The sequence below is a fragment of the Bubalus kerabau genome, chromosome 4 (assembly GCF_029407905.1).
Source record: "Bubalus kerabau isolate K-KA32 ecotype Philippines breed swamp buffalo chromosome 4, PCC_UOA_SB_1v2, whole genome shotgun sequence".
Lineage (NCBI taxonomy): Eukaryota > Metazoa > Chordata > Mammalia > Artiodactyla > Bovidae > Bubalus > Bubalus kerabau.
Genome location: NC_073627.1, coordinates 21,845,880 through 21,861,532, shown reverse-complemented (window position 1 = coordinate 21,861,532; position 15,653 = coordinate 21,845,880). Strand labels below are relative to the sequence as shown.

General features: G+C 43.2%; 1 protein-coding gene and 1 non-coding gene across 4 annotated transcripts in view; one reads left to right on the top strand and one right to left on the bottom strand.

The window, feature by feature from the left end:
- Positions 1-9,963, bottom strand: part of LOC129648976 (signal transducer and activator of transcription 5B) — a 65,885-nt gene extending 55,922 nt beyond the window's left edge. For 2 of the 3 annotated variants that reach the window (XM_055575858.1, XM_055575859.1), the window contains exon 1: positions 9,811-9,963. The gene's annotated coding sequence lies outside the window, so the exon portion shown is untranslated. The remainder of the gene's footprint in view (positions 1-9,810) is intronic. The other variant, XM_055575855.1, reaches the window with a different exon arrangement.
- A 5,109-nt stretch (positions 9,964-15,072) lies between these two features.
- On the top strand, positions 15,073-15,145 carry TRNAG-CCC (transfer RNA glycine (anticodon CCC)). The gene has a single exon. It is a non-coding gene; the product is annotated as a tRNA-Gly (tRNA).
- The last annotated feature ends 508 nt before the right edge of the window (positions 15,146-15,653 follow it).

Here is a 15,653-nt window from a genome sequence, read left to right as displayed (position 1 = left end):
ATAAGCAAAAAAGTAATACAATCAACAGGATTTATTTATGAAGGCATATTGGGCAATATACACTTACAGTATTATTTTTAATACACAAAGATAATTATCTTCAAAATACCCATCAGATTTCCCTGGTGGTCCAGTGATGGAGACATCATGCTTCCACTACAGGGGGTATAGGTTCGATCTCTGGTCAGGAACTACTAAGATTCCACATGCATCAGGGCCAAAAAGATAAAATAAAAACTTCTACTTAAAAAATAAAAATAAAATAATAATAATTATTATCTTCATGAATTGGAGTTAACTATGTATGGATTTAGGATTAAAAAACACCAAAAGGTACTATATGATCTCTTTTATGTTTTATTATTCCCAAAACTGACTTAAAATTCTGTTGTTGGAAATTCCATTATAATAAATTACAAGGTACAATCTAAGTTAAGGTAGATTTTTACCGAGTTGAATTTTACATAAATTATGTAGGTGTTCTGCTGGGCTCAATAGTACATATTTTCTTTAAGGCTGTAATTTTATTTGCTGCAAAGTGAATGACCTAGAGAGCTATGTTTCACAATTCTAAAACCTGTAATTTATTTTCATTTTTATTCCTTAAACGCCTTAAAATGTCGAATGCTTTTATACACTAGATTTCATTACAAATAAACTATTTAATGCAAATTTAATTAAGGCAAAACACAAGTCTCCTGTATTAGCAATGACATATACCCAAAAGAGTCTTTCACCAGAGGTTTCCTTTACCAGATATTCCCAAATGAATATCATAAAAAACACAGAGAAGTCATTAAGCATGACTAACGGGATTACAAGAAAAAGAAATCTATACACCTAGCAACCGTTGCAGGTATCATCATGAATGAGAAAGCAATACAAAAGCAAATGCAGAAAATATATTGAAATAATGTTCAGCATTACTAGAAGTTAAATAAGACCATTTTCCCCCCAAAAGTTGAAAAAACAAACACATACCTTCAGTATGAAATGACTGGCAACCTAGTAGGGCATATACACATGTAAAATAGCATAATTTCCTTATTATTAAACAGTATTATAATTCTCCATCAGCTTATATATAAAAATATGAAGCACTCCATCAAATATAAGAAACAACTCAATCCTCAAGTTATTTTAACTCTTAAGAATATTAAATACAATAAAATGATTTTAATATCATTCATCAAAAAAAGATATCATATCATCATGCCAAATATTTAACACAAACATCACAATCTACTTGTTTTTCTGCTCCTAAAAAGGAAACACTAACTGAAAATAAAAACAGGTTTCTCATTCTGAGATAAGTCAATATACAGAAGCCATTTTAAAAATAACTTTTCCCCAACTTTATTGAGATATAACTGACATATAACACTGTGCAAACTTAAGATGTAGATGAAATGATTTGATATAAGTATATATTGTGAAATGATTACCACCATAAGGTTAGTTAACACATCATCAACTCACATAGTTACAATTTTTGTTTGGTGAGAACTTTTAAATCTACTCTCTTAGCAACTTAAAATACACAATATAGTATTGTGTATATAGTAATACAGTCACTATGCTGTAATTTACATCCCAAGAACTTATTCATCTTAATAACTGGAAATTTGTACCATTTAACCACCCTCATTCATTTCCCCACTGCGCTCGCCTGGCAACCACCAGTCTGCTGTTTCTAGGAGTTCAGTTTTTGTAGATTCCACAAGTAAGTGAGGTCAGACAGCATTTTCTTCTGTCTGACTTATTTCACTTAGCATAATGCCCTCAAGGTTCATCCACACTGTTCATCCACATAAAAAGAAGGAATGGATTTCCTTCTTTTTATGGCTAAACAATTTTCCATTATTATAGAGCTCTCTCACATGTTCTTCACCGATTCGTTAAAAATAACTTTCTTTTCTTGTTTACAAATGTATTTCCTATTTACTGTTGTTGTTTAGTTGCTAAGTTCTGTCCAACTCTTTTGCGACGACAAGGACTTCAGCATGCCAGGCTTCTCTGTCCATGGGATTTTCCAGGCAAGAATACTGGAGTGGGTTGCCATTTCCTTCTCCAGTGTTCCTATTTATTATCATCTATTTATTGTAGAAAAATGGGAAGCTACTAGAAAGTGGACACATACACCCAGAATCCCACAACTCAGAAGAAATCTTTTTTCAGTGCCTATTCTTATGCTGGGCCTATATATTTCTTTTAGAGGAGTTATTTCCTAAAAGCCAGTGTTTTAATATTTGTCCTGTTGAAATTTACCAATATAACAGGAATATGTTCTGTCCCAACGAGACTTCTTACACTTAAGGAATAAAACTTCAAAACCATAAATTTTGATGATGTCACATTTCTGGGACAAACTTTAAAATACATGAGTAAGGTAATAAGTTATCTTATGGACCCATTCCTTTAAAAGTATGCATTTTACTCTGGTATTGCAAAATCAAAGGATTATGCTGCATTACCAATTCAGCATGTTCACTGCAGCCATGTCATTCAGGAAGCCAAACATTTTCTATTTTGTTTTGGTACCTTAAACAGTTAAGGAGGAAGGCCAATCTCTATTACACATTACGACGCATTAGTATTTTTACTTGATGTTTAAACTCACTGAAGGATAAACTCATCTTTAAAATATGCTCACATTCAGGGTTTAATATATCATTACACAATTGAAACAATAACAATAAAAGAACAAGGAATATTTGCACTACATTCCTATGCATTGGACCTTCTGTATCTTCTGGAGTAAGACTCTACAAAGTTCACTTCTGACCAGCACTCTCTCTTACTTTCTACCAGAAACATCACAAATCCTAAAAACACAAATCCACAGGCTGAAGTTACTGTTTCATTCTGTAAAGAGCTATATATTTCTGTAGATACCTTGGTTGCTACTTTTTTCAAGCCTAAAAGATGACCAAATGATTTTTAGAAACACGAAACAAAAGGAAAAATAGAATCAGCATTATTTCTGAGAGAATATTTTTGCCTAGTTTAAACCATGAATATATTATATATATAATATATATATAATGCTATATCATGAAGCTGATAAATCCTAATTTTTAGTACTCTAACAAATTAAGTACTCAACAGTTTCTTTTCTTTTTTTCTGCTACAATGATATTTTAAATATAATTTGCTACAATGATATTTTAAATTTCTTCCAGTTTGGATTTTTTAAAATCCCATTCTTTATAAAAACATATTGATTGCTACCAGCTTTAGGCTCTGAATTTTAGACAACACAAAATAGTTTTTCACAAACTTTCTAATTGACTCTCACCTACAACAGAGCCTAAAGCTGGTAGCCCCCCACTTTTAAACTCATCAACATAGGAAGAACATTAAAAAAAGCAACTTATTGTAAGTCTCACTGAGCACAAACATAAGGAAACTGCTGAGTTATACATACTTCACATTAAGCTTTTTCCACTGACATTGTAACTTTTGTCAACATTCAAAGAAAATTCAACCCTGGTCAAAGGTGACAGTTTGACAACCCTGGAAGCTAACATCCTCTGTTTATTTGAACAAGTCCATACTGTCTGCTCAGGGAACTGAAGTTTTTCTCATCCCTGACTTGATCTCTCAAGTTCAAATCACTACACTTTAGGGTTGTGAATTCTGTCTCCAAGATTTAACTTTACAATCCACCTCTAAAAAAAGAGATGAGAGATTAATATAAGCATCAGATATGAAAAGGGATACATTCTAAGACTACTTTCTAAGGGCCTTTGCACAACTAAACTAGAAACATATGCAATAAGTTCAGCTGCCTTAAAAACTATCCCTTCAAATTAAAATTCTTAAGTCTTTCTATTTCAAAAACCACAATTACTGGCTTTAAAACAAGAATAGGACCATAAATCCCTTCAAAATAAAGTTGCAAATAAAATGAGATGGATACTTGCATTCTCAGTCAACAAACATGTATGTCTCAAACCACACTGACACAGAAGATCTTTTTGTTTGTAAACAGAAGCCAAAGAGACAGCTTATAGCTCTTCCCCTATGATGTACATGGTAACGTCAGAAGAAAGGAAACAAAGGACAACTTAAGAGTTAAAATGAAGACTTTCTCTACTTTAATCTAATTTCTATCAGGAATATATAAATTAGTTGGAAAACACCTACCATTGCCTTCATAAACTTAAAAAAAAATTCCAAATATACATTTAAAATTTTCTATTAAAAAAAGAGAAATTCCATTTTGGAACACAAAGAACCATAAACCTCTAAAGAAACCAAACGTCTCATTGCAAAGTGACAGTTACCCGCTCTTCTTCCAAGTGCAGTGGGTAACAATTCAGCTTCTGGATTCAGCTTGGCCTGTGTCTGGATCCAGCCCTGCCATTAGCAGCAGTGTGACCGTGGACAAATTACTTAACTTCTCTGTGGCCATTTCTTCCTCTTTCATCTGAGGATAGAACCCACCTCTCTGAGGATCATGAGTTAAAACATTCCAAGAGCTTATAACAGTGTCTGCTTGGCACTCTAAATGAATGGTGTTAGGTATTATTTTTACTATCTTCACTTTTAGGTTTGGGGCATAATTCAAAGTACTTTAAAATTAATTTTCTGATCACTTTTTGAAAGATAGCATAATGATCATTAGGCAAATAATTAGTATACCTTCTCAAATGAGCCCAGGGTAAGTAGAGTTATAGCCCAGAGGGGTAAAAAGTTTTTTTTTTTTAAAGAGGTTTTCTTTTTTCATACACAAATCTTGGACGTGGCTGTTACTGGTAACTTCAGCTTGATTTCCCATATGCAAAAGAAAATCCCCTATCAGGAAAAGACAAGCAACATTAGAGAACACTTGGGTTTGTCCTGATCATTGCAGGGTAAAGCCAAAGTCACTTTTACTAGCCTGATGGGCATTGAAAATATTAGTCACCAAATTAATCCCAACAAATAACAATAATTGATCGGCTCATTGATGTATTTCCCCTTGTCTTCCCCAACCTTTCTCTAAGTAGTCAGAAAGGAAAGTTTTCATATTTTCTGAGAATCTCATTATTGCTCTCAAACCATACTCTATATCTTAGTAAAATTAAAAAATGAGTCAGCATAAGCACCTCAAAAAACTAGTAGTGCACAGAATATGGAGATATTTCTCTTCATACTAGAAATAAATCTGGAAAACAATTTTGAAGAGTTCATCAGAGTGCCAAAGGAAGAACAAATGGAGAATGAGTGTTGGATTCTGCAAGCTAGTTTCCAAAAAATGTTCAATCAATATAAGTATTTTTCATCTTAGTAGTACTATAATACATGAGAAATGGAAGTAATTATTATGAATAAACCCAATGAAGAAAATATCCAGTATGTGACAAACTCATACTTCTTTATTGACTTTGGGGGGGGGATGGGAGGTCAAGACACTCATCAACCTTATTTGCAAACTGCATTATGCATAATCATGCCACACACTAATATAGTACTGCCTTCAGTGATGTGATCTAAAAGAAAATTTACAAGACAGAAACTCCCTAAACTGCAAACATGTTTGAATGCCAATTTAATCAGCAGTCTGTTAAGTCATTACACTTCTTATAATAAAGTTAGTTGAAGGCAAGGAAAAGGCCACTTGCTTCAACTACTGAAACAATACTATATGTACTTCTTTCAAGGATATTCTTCTCTGCAACGCTCCATATAACTCAGAGTCCAACATTTATATTAAAAGTGACCTACCACGTTAATGGTTATCCAGGAGGGTCAAGGAAGAGTTTTATGATTGAGGGTGATTCCTCCAAAGTTCTACCATCACCACACTAAATTTCTCCTTGTTCTTATTTAACTCCTCCATGACACCCTGTACAACTTCTAGGTAAGGTCAGAAAAACTGGTATAGTCACTGCTAGATACATGGAGTTCCATATCATACAAAGCTATGGCAACCCCCCTTGAAAGCTCTGACAGTCAAAGCTACACATAACATATTTTCCCTCTATCTTAGCGCTATGTGTTTTCTAGGTACCTGGCAGGAAAACACAAAGGGGCAGTCCCATTTTTCTGTTAATTGCACCTTTGTTGTGGTAGTTGTTGTTAAGACTTCTTCCAAGGCAGCTAAACCTTGAAGGGAGCTGGGAAGATCTGGGATGTCTTGTCTTTCCAACTGGGTACTCGGTACAGCTGTCATGAGGCAGTATGATGGGTCAAAGACAAACCACATGACATCTGATGCTCATCTTTATGCATATAAAATAAAAATGTGACACTACCAAAAGGTTACCATGTGGACCTAATTTTGAAAATACAAACAGGAAGCACCCCCACCCCAATATTGCCATTTAAAAAAAAGGAAACCAAACCTCAAAGATACCTTCCAAGGAAGTCATGGGTGTGACCAAAACTAACAAAAGTAATAAAACGTCATCCAAAACCCTAAAACCACTAAAAGTGAGGGTCTCGTTCAACTAAAAGTCAAACGCCTATAAAATTACTCCTTTCTTTGATTAGTAAACATAGCCTAGATTTAGATATGTAAAATCTTCTCCAAATGGGCTTAGGTTTTTTACTAGTAAAGGATCACCACTCATAAGAAAACATCCAATGTAAACAGGCTATTTAATTCAAACAAGGACATGACAATTAAGAGAAAGCAAAGTAAAAACATTTTTAATCGCTGTTATCACGATTTAAATGTACAAAAAAACTGATGAGTGGAAACTAGATTGTTAAATCTGACTTTCCTATTCCCAGAAATAAGCACAAAACTGTTATTTCCAACATGGCAGGGGAAAAAATACTTCCGATTTTAGAACGGTTCTATTAACAAAGCACAGATTTAAAGAAATATCTTTTCCTTTAAATACCACACAGAATCAGAGACAATGATACTTTATAACAAAATTTTAAACATTATTTTTATTAAGAAGTATCAAAGTATTTTGACACTTTATTATGCAGTAAAAGGATATTTTTCTGAAGAACTCAGTAACCTAGAACTGTCAGATAACTTTTTCAAAGAATAAGTTTCAAAAAAACTAATAAAAAACAGGAGATTTTCTGCTTTTGTAGGAATAATGTACACTACACTATTGTACACATGGAATACACAATAATGTACACAATAATGTACACTAGAGTGTAGGTAATCTACACTCTAATAGAAAGGGGAAAATACATGTCACTGGCAGTCAGAACATCCAGATATCTATGAAAATTCATGAGATACACATGTTTGTAGGGCACTAGAAGAGTTAAGCTTCCTTGGCTTCTACCTTCAACGTGCAATTTAATCTTGAGCATATTACTTACCTATTTACAACATCATCCTTTTCTAATAGACTATCTCTATCAATTACCTATACAAAAATAAGTCAAATTAACTACCACAAGCACACTGATTAACATAAACCTAACCTGACACAAATCACAAATAATTTGAATATGATATGAAATAACTTTAATATAATGATATAACTTGAAACAATTTGACATTAAGTACCCAAAGAGCAACAAACAAATGATACCTTTTACTAGTCCTGATGTGGGTTTTGCATATGTAAATAAAACTGTTTAAAAAACAACAATCGAGAGCAAGAAAATGAAGATGAAATGAGAAGTTGGGGCACAATAGGAAGTGCTGACCAAAATATTCATGTTGTAACACTCCAAACAATGATAGCACTTTCTCCCCCTCCTATCATGTATATCATGAAGTACCCGATTAAGAAACACAGCCACCTTAAATATCTTAACACAATTCATACTAACAGCCTGTGGGCAAACATGTGCATCCTGACTAGTGAGAAGAGGGGATAATTTATTTAGTTGGGTGTACAGCAAAGATTTTGTGCAGTTTGGCTCCCAGTTGTGCAATAACCAAACTGCTGGTGATAGAAATCGACTCTTTTTTTTTTTTTTTTTTAATGTTTTGCTTTTTCAAAAAAAGATCTCTCCATTCTCTCCCTGTGTCTCAACCAGGTGCTTGACTTTTCCATCTTCCAAAGGCTACAGAAAACAAGTAATCTACTAGATAACATCAACCTGACCAAAAGTGTGGTGCTGTTTTGGTTAAACCCACAGACATCACAAACTGTCACATAATACATTTTCTTAAAATCAGCAGCCCCCTTCTACCCCTTACACTATGAATTCTAACAACTGTGATCTTCCAAGAGATGGAAACTGGTAGCAACACAAACAAGAACCCTGAAGCCTTGAAATAAAGTCAAGGGACAGAATTCCACCATGTAACACTATCAAAACCGATCTAGTGTTCCCAGTGTTAGGGAATGAAATTTTAAAAATGACAGGCACGCTAAATAAAACACATAGTCAATGAACACCAATAATGTGATCAACAAAATGTAAACAAATAAATCATCACAGAAAAACGTTGAGCAAAGAGGCAGAGTTCTATTATCTTTGCTGAACGCTAACAAAATTATTTGAGATAATATACTCAACAGCTGAAAGCTTATTATGGCCCAGGAGGCTATCCAACCACTTTGGAAATCGAAGATACAAGCGGACGATAAACACCATTTGAAGACTGAAAAAGGGACCTAAGCTCAGTTTAATAATTAGGTGATACACTGGCCCTTTCAAGGGGCATTCCCCGAGGGCATTCCAGAGACAATTTATGAAACTGTATTTAGGGAAAGATCTATTACTTCTCTATGCTTCGGGAAGAGCACCGATCTGAGAGACTTCAGACCGACATTTCAGTTCCTGAAGTTCTAAACAGCTGTGCGAACGGAGCAGGCCGATCCTTCCACGTACCTGGCCTCAGTTTCCTCATTTGTTCAATAAAGAAGGCAGCATTACCGCGGGGGTCCTTTCCAGCTCTAACATTCTACGACCCACTTTGAGCACTATTTACTTGATACGACGGTATCAAATACAATGACAGGATCAGAGGGGACAAGAAAAACAAGAACAAAAAAGATGTGGCATGGCTCTTCAGGAAAGAGAGGATTGCTATCTCTTTTTGCCCCTAAATTTCCTGTGGTTCGCATTAATCATCCTAAAACTGGCGCTTGTTTTCCAGTCTTCGCCTTTTCCATCATTGCTGGCTACAAGTGTCTGCAAACGCCTCTTGCTCCACACAACTTCTTTTCCTCTTTGATCCGCCTGACCATCTTGCCAGATTCCTTTAGCCTCAGACCAGCTGGGGTGACACAACGGACTACCCTTCCGACGCTGCATCTCTGCCCCCAACACCAAGAGCACTTTTTAAAAAACTCTTTATCCCCGGCTAGAAAACCAGAACGCGCAGCTTCCCACCGCCACACGCACCAGCTGGGGCTTGGCGGGTCCTGATGGGGGATTCTGCAACCCCCCCGCCCCCCGAGCCTGAACGAAACGCTCGTATTTGTTGTCTGGACTCCTTATAAGGCGCTGTTCCTTGAAGCTTGGCTAAATACCCCCCGCCCCACCGCCCCCCGCCGTGCTCATCCCACCCCCTCAGGAGTCGCTGATACCTCTCCTGAAATAAGGAGAAACGCGAGGAGCCGGCGGGGGGTAACTGCACCACGGAGGTGTGAGCGGCCAACAGCAGCCCCCCCAGACACCCGCGCACGCACGGTCTCTGCCCGCTACCCATCCCGGCCCGCCGCAGCCTCCGCACGACGCCCCTCGCGCGGCCCTCCAGCCTTCGCCCCGCGTGGCTCCCCTCACCCACTGCGCGGTCCTCGCGGCCGCCCTCCCGGCCCAGGGAGCGATGGCGGCGGCGAGGCCCTGCCAGGCGTCTGGGCGGCCGGGGCGCGGGGCCCCACCCGAGCAAGCTCCCCGGCCTCCCTCCGCGGGCCCCAATCCTCAGACCGGCCCCGCAGTTCCTACCTCGCTCGGCCCCTCGGGCGCCAGCGGCTGCCTCCTACCCGCTCTCTGGCTCGCCCGCCCGCTCGCTCGCTCGCTCCCTCCCTCGGCCGGGCCGCCGCGCGTCGTCGCCTGCGCTCGGTCCCGCCCGGGGTGACGGCTCCAGCCGACGATTCTCCTCGCGCCGGGGCCCACGGGGGCGCGCGCGCCTGTCGCGCGCGGAGGCCCGACCGCGCGCGTCGCCCGCAGCCCCGAGCGCGCCCCGCGCCGGCGCGCGCCGCTTCCTGGTTCCGCCCGGCGCGCGCTCGCGAGCCCCGTGGTCCCTCGCCCCACCTCCGCGGCCGCCCTGGAGGGACCCGGAACCCCCTCCGCGTGTCCTGGGCGAGTGCGGGGGCGCCGGCGCCACTGGCAGCCCCTCTTCGCGGTGCTGGAGCCACTTTGCAGCTCGACTCCCAGGCGGGTTCGCGGGCCGCGAGCACATGCTGCTTTGTTTGGGTAGGGTCGGCTGTCTCCTGTTGTGGTCGTGTTGATTGGCCCCCCTCTGCGGCCCGCCCACCTTCCTTTGCCCCGGCTGGGGCCCGCGTTCTGGGTCCTGTCCCTCGCAGGCCGAGGTCAGAAGTCCACTGCTGCCCCATCAATAATTATCCCGGGTTTGCTCCCTGGAGGGCGTTTCAGCCTGGGCTCCTGCCGCTTACCACACAGAGGACAGGCAAGAGGAAAACCTAAGGGACATAGCAAGAGTTTACACCGACGCTCCATCCGCTGTTCCAGAGTGAATCTATGGGGGCCGGAGGTGTCCGAGATATTTCCCTCTCTGGGGAGTCCCATCAGTGGAACTACAGGAGGGACTCTGTATCCAGAGAGAGAAGAATAGACAGGATCAGCTGTGTAGGATCCAGAAGAAAGGGTCTCTGAGAGCCTTTTCCATGTAATGGGGAGGGGGTGCAGTATCTGAGAAGGCAGCCTGAGTCACCCACTCTCTGGCTACATCTCTGGAGCTGGCCGACGGTTTCCCTGGCAACCCTCCAAGGGCCAGCACTAAAGCAAGGCATGTCAGATCTCCAGAAACCCAGCTGCAGCAGCAGAAAGGAGAAGGACCCCCTCCCCCAACACGCACAGAGCATGTCCCTTCCCTACAGTCTGAAAATCTTCCTGTCCAGAGATGACCACGATCTGCAAGTCCCCACGTCCTCCCATAATCCTCCCTTGGCAGCTCTTCCCAGCAGCCTTGCCTTCACCTCCTGAATAACACCAGCCACAAAGATTTTTGTCTGCAGCTGATCACCAGCTCTTTCTCCGCCACCCAGGCTACTGCTTTTCTCCCACATTCTGGGCCAACACCTGGCACAGTGCTTCTTATGGAGTAGGTACTGAGAGCTTGGAGGCCAGAGCTGGAGGACAGGCTGGAGCAGGAAGTTGGACGGAAGTGCCAGCCCTGAGCTCTCTGGCAACCTCTCTGACAGTTATTGTCCATGAGGTTTCAACACTTAGGCACACCATATCTCTTTCTTGTAAGCTTTCATACACCATTCCCTCTGCCTGGAATGTCCTCCTGCCACTTGACATCTGCCTTTCGGTGACACTTGCTCTAGGCAGTATACACCTCACCCTCCCTGTTTCCAGCCACACATTTACGCTCGTATTAGGGCACCTCATGCTGAAGGACAATTTCTTGTTTACACACCTTTCTACCCTCAGTGACACACAATATCCCATTCACCTTTAAATGCTCCCACGCTGTCCCAGCCCAGAGCAGACACTCAGTAAATATTTGAGGAACAAACCCTACCCTCTAGGAATAGAAATGGAAACTAGGATGACTGCAAAGTAATTAAAAGCACAGAATCACAAAATTAAAAGCACAGCATAGGTAAAGTTTCTGCCTGCCAATGCAGGAGATGCAGGTTCAATCCCTGGTCCAGGAAGATCCCACATGCCTTGGAGCAACTAAGCTCGTGCGCCACAACTATTGAACCTGTGCTCTAGAGCCGGGAACTGCAATTACTGAGCCCACGTGCTGCAACTGCTGAAGCCTGAAAGCTTTAGAGCCTGTGCTCCGCAACAAGAGAAGCCACCACGATGAGAAGTCCGAGCGCTGCAACTAGAGAGTAGCCCCTACTCTCCACAACTACAGAAAAGCCCGTGTAGCAACGAACATCCAGCACAGCCAAAAATAAATAAATAAAATTATTAAAAAAAATAAAAACACAATCTAGAACCAGATTCACCCTCAGCTCCTTGAGTTGTGTGACCTGGAGCAAGTTTTCTGCCTTGATTTCCTCATTGTAATATAATAATGGTAATAGGACCTACCTGAAAGCATTGTGGGGAGAATTTAGTGAGTGAGTACATGTAAAGTGCTTCGAATGCTGTAAAGCACTATAGGGCTGTTAACCATTATTGCTGTTTTTAAGATTTACACTCCTCTTCCTAGGACTGGTCAAGTCTAGGACTCAATGCAGTTGCCTTGGCTGTTCACCAGCGTGGAAGGTGCTGGTCTGAATGCTGGGAGGGCAGGCCAGGTATGTCTCTTGACTCTTGCATCTCGTAGCACATCTCTGACTGACCACTAGGCACCAAGCTAGATCTGGCCGGCTGTGTGCACAGACATAAAGGACGGAATGTTCTGGCTACTACCTCTGCAAAACAAGAATGTTGTCAACCTGAGAGAGGAAGGAATGTTCACTACCTACCTCTCCCTCCTTTCACTGCAGATGAGGTGAGACCCTACCTGGGTCTCCTGGTTCTCACAGGGCCTCGGGGACATAGACCCTAAGTTGAGGGGACACCCGACTGAGACATGACCCATAGGGAGTCACAGAAACAAAGAAACTGAATGGAAAGCCAGGATCCAGAAAGACCCTACAGAGAGCTCACATAGGAAGCTGCCTGAGACATAGCTGTAGGTGTACAGGTGTTTACTAGTCAAGAGAGTTGGGGGCCTCTCTTAGCCCACCCTGACCAAGAAGAGAGAGAGACTTGAGAACCTGGAAGTCTGGCGGGCAGCCCCGCTCAGGCATCCTGCCTGCTGTCCACCAGGGACTGGCCCCAGCCTCCTCCCTTCACCTGCTTGCGCCAGCACATAGCTTCCATGGAGAATAGCCCCCACGCTTCCCATCCCCGCTCAGCCCTGCCCAACCACAGGGAGATCATGAGGGTATTTTCTGGAACTGTAGTTGAAACCACAACCACAATTCCCTCTAGCCAGAGACCCACGCTCATACACTCATGTAGCTTCTCTCTCCAGAACTCTCTGTACTTGGGAGTCATACTGGTCCTGACCATACAGCAGCCACGAAAGGACACCTGCGGGAACTTTCCTTCTTCCATACCGGAGTGCTTCTTCCCTAGTAAGTCAGTACAGGTCCCTGGAGCCTTGGACACTCACCAAAGACCCCTGCATCTCCAAGGCCTCGGAATGGAGGTTTGTCACAGCCAGTGGTTCATGGTGGGCGGGGGTGGGGGTGGGGGCTCTGTTGGTACCAGGGCTTGCTTCTGCCAGAGCACAGACAGTGAAAAGAGCCGAGTTCTACAGTTAGATCTGTTTGCAAATCCTAGCTCTGTCAATTTCACAATTGTGTGACCTTAGTCAAAGTACTTCACTTCTCTGAGGGCCTCAGTTTCCCTCCGGTGTGACTCATAGGAGGTGTAAGTTATGTTTATAAATGTATAGACACAAGACTAAAACTGTAGTTGTCCCTGCAGAAGGGACCCAAGGGACAGGAAAGGAGAGAGACTAACTTTTACTGTGTGTGTGTGAGCACGTGCGGGCACACACACACACACACACACAGGATCAGTCCTGTCCGACTCTTTGCGACCCCATGGACTGTAGCCCACCAGGCTCCTCTGTCCATGGGATGTTCCAGGCAAGAATACTGGAGCGGGTTGCCATTTCCTATTAGAGGGGATCTTCCCGATCCAGGGACTGAACCTGCGCCTCTTGTGTCTCCTGCATTGGCAGGTGGATTCTTTACCACTGCACCACCTGGGAAACCCTAACTTTTGACCATTTATCCTTTTAAGTCTTCTGAGTTTTTGTATCATGTCCTGTGCTACCTATTTAAATATGGGGAACATGAACATTTTTTGTTAATAAAAGGAAAAAGTAGAGAGATAGGGTTTGTCAAAGCATCCTGCTTAGCTTGATACATGAGTATTGTCTCCCCACCCCCACCCCCAACCACAGCTCAACCCCAGTCAGCCTGCGGGGCCAAGAGGCAGCTGGCAGGGGAGGCAGTAGTCAGTATGTGGGATGTGGGCAATGGATGTGTGGGTCCATGCAGACCTTGCCACCTGGAGATTCTTACATCCTCCCTGTCCTGCTCCTGTTTCCCTCACCTGTCTGGGCTCCCTTCTAGCCAGAGTTAAAGGGATGGCTCTCTAGAAAGCCCTAGGGGCCCCTACCTCCTCCTGGGACAGGGTCATCATGCCCTTTCCATTCAGAGTCCTGGGTCAGTGTTATCATCCAGAGAGGGTGAGGCTGACACAGAAGAAAGTGCCGAGGGCCATTCCAGCCAGGTAATTTGCTGGCTTGGCAGGTGAATTCAGAACTCCCAGCACCAGGGAAAGACAGCCCAGCACCAGGCAAAGATGAGGCTACTGCTGCTGTGAGGGGGAAAGCAGATCAGTAAGACCAGAGCAGGCAGAAGCCAAGGCAGCAGGAGAGAGCCTTCGGGATGCTGTGAATCAAGAATCTCCTCGGGTCATAACAAAAAGGACAGGCAAAGTGGTGGGGAGGTGGCGGAGAAGGAGATGCATAGCCCTCTCTTGTGTACTGCCCTGAGGGCTTGAGGTCCATACTGGGCTGGCTGAGACACAAAAGATTTCTTGTTGGACTAGAAGGAGGAGAAACTAGCTCAGCGAGAAGAGGGGACTGGTAATCAGTGGGCTTAATAAATGGGAAGCGGGGACTGCTCTAGAGAAAGGGATCAGAGCTTGAGGAAGCACTATGCTGTGACAGGGACCTTTATTAATCCAGCACATATTTCTGAAACACCAGCTTCTCTGGTGGCTCACACGGTATAGAATCTGCCTGCAATGCAAGAGACTGGGGTTCAATCCCTGGGTTGGGAAGATCCCCTGGAGAGGGAATGGCTACCCACTCCAGTATTCTTGCCTGGAGAATCCCATGGACAGAGGAGCCTGGTGGGCTATAGTCCATGGGGCCACAAAGAGTTGGACACGACTGAGCAACTCACACTCTTTCACAGATTACAAGTCAAGCAGTGAGACACAGCCCTTTAGGCAATTAGTTCGGGCCTTAAGAAGAGGCTTCCGGAGACTTCCCTGATGGTCCAGTGGCTAAGACTCTGTGCTCCCAATGCAAGGGGCCCAGGTTCAATCCCTGGTCAGGGAACTAGATGCCACATGCCACAGCTAAGAGTCTGCATGCCTCAGTTAAAGATCCTGTGTGCTGCAACTAAGACCCCACACAGCCACTTACATAAATATTAAGAAAGAAAGCAGAGGTTTGCAATACAGGATTGAGAGGCTCAAGGGTGCTGAGGAGAAAATACCTGGCTCTACTGGCTAAAGTCCCTGAGCACCTACTTACTGTGTGCTCGGCTCTGTGAGTGAGTCTTCACAGCAATCCTGGCAGGTAAGCCTTGCTGTCCTCCTTTTACGAAAGGGGCCACTCAGCTCAGAGAGGCAGACTCATGTGCCTGGAGTCACACAGCAGAGCCAGGCTTGCTTTACAAAGAAGGAAAGTGGCTTCAAGTCACCCGGTTGCTAAGTTGGCGAAGTTGGGATTTGGAAGCAGATCTAACTCAGCTCTTTTTTTTTTTTTGCCCATGTTCTGGCAGAATCAAGCCCTGGCACCGACAGACACCCCCTTCCCTACCCGGAATCACTGACTGTGACAA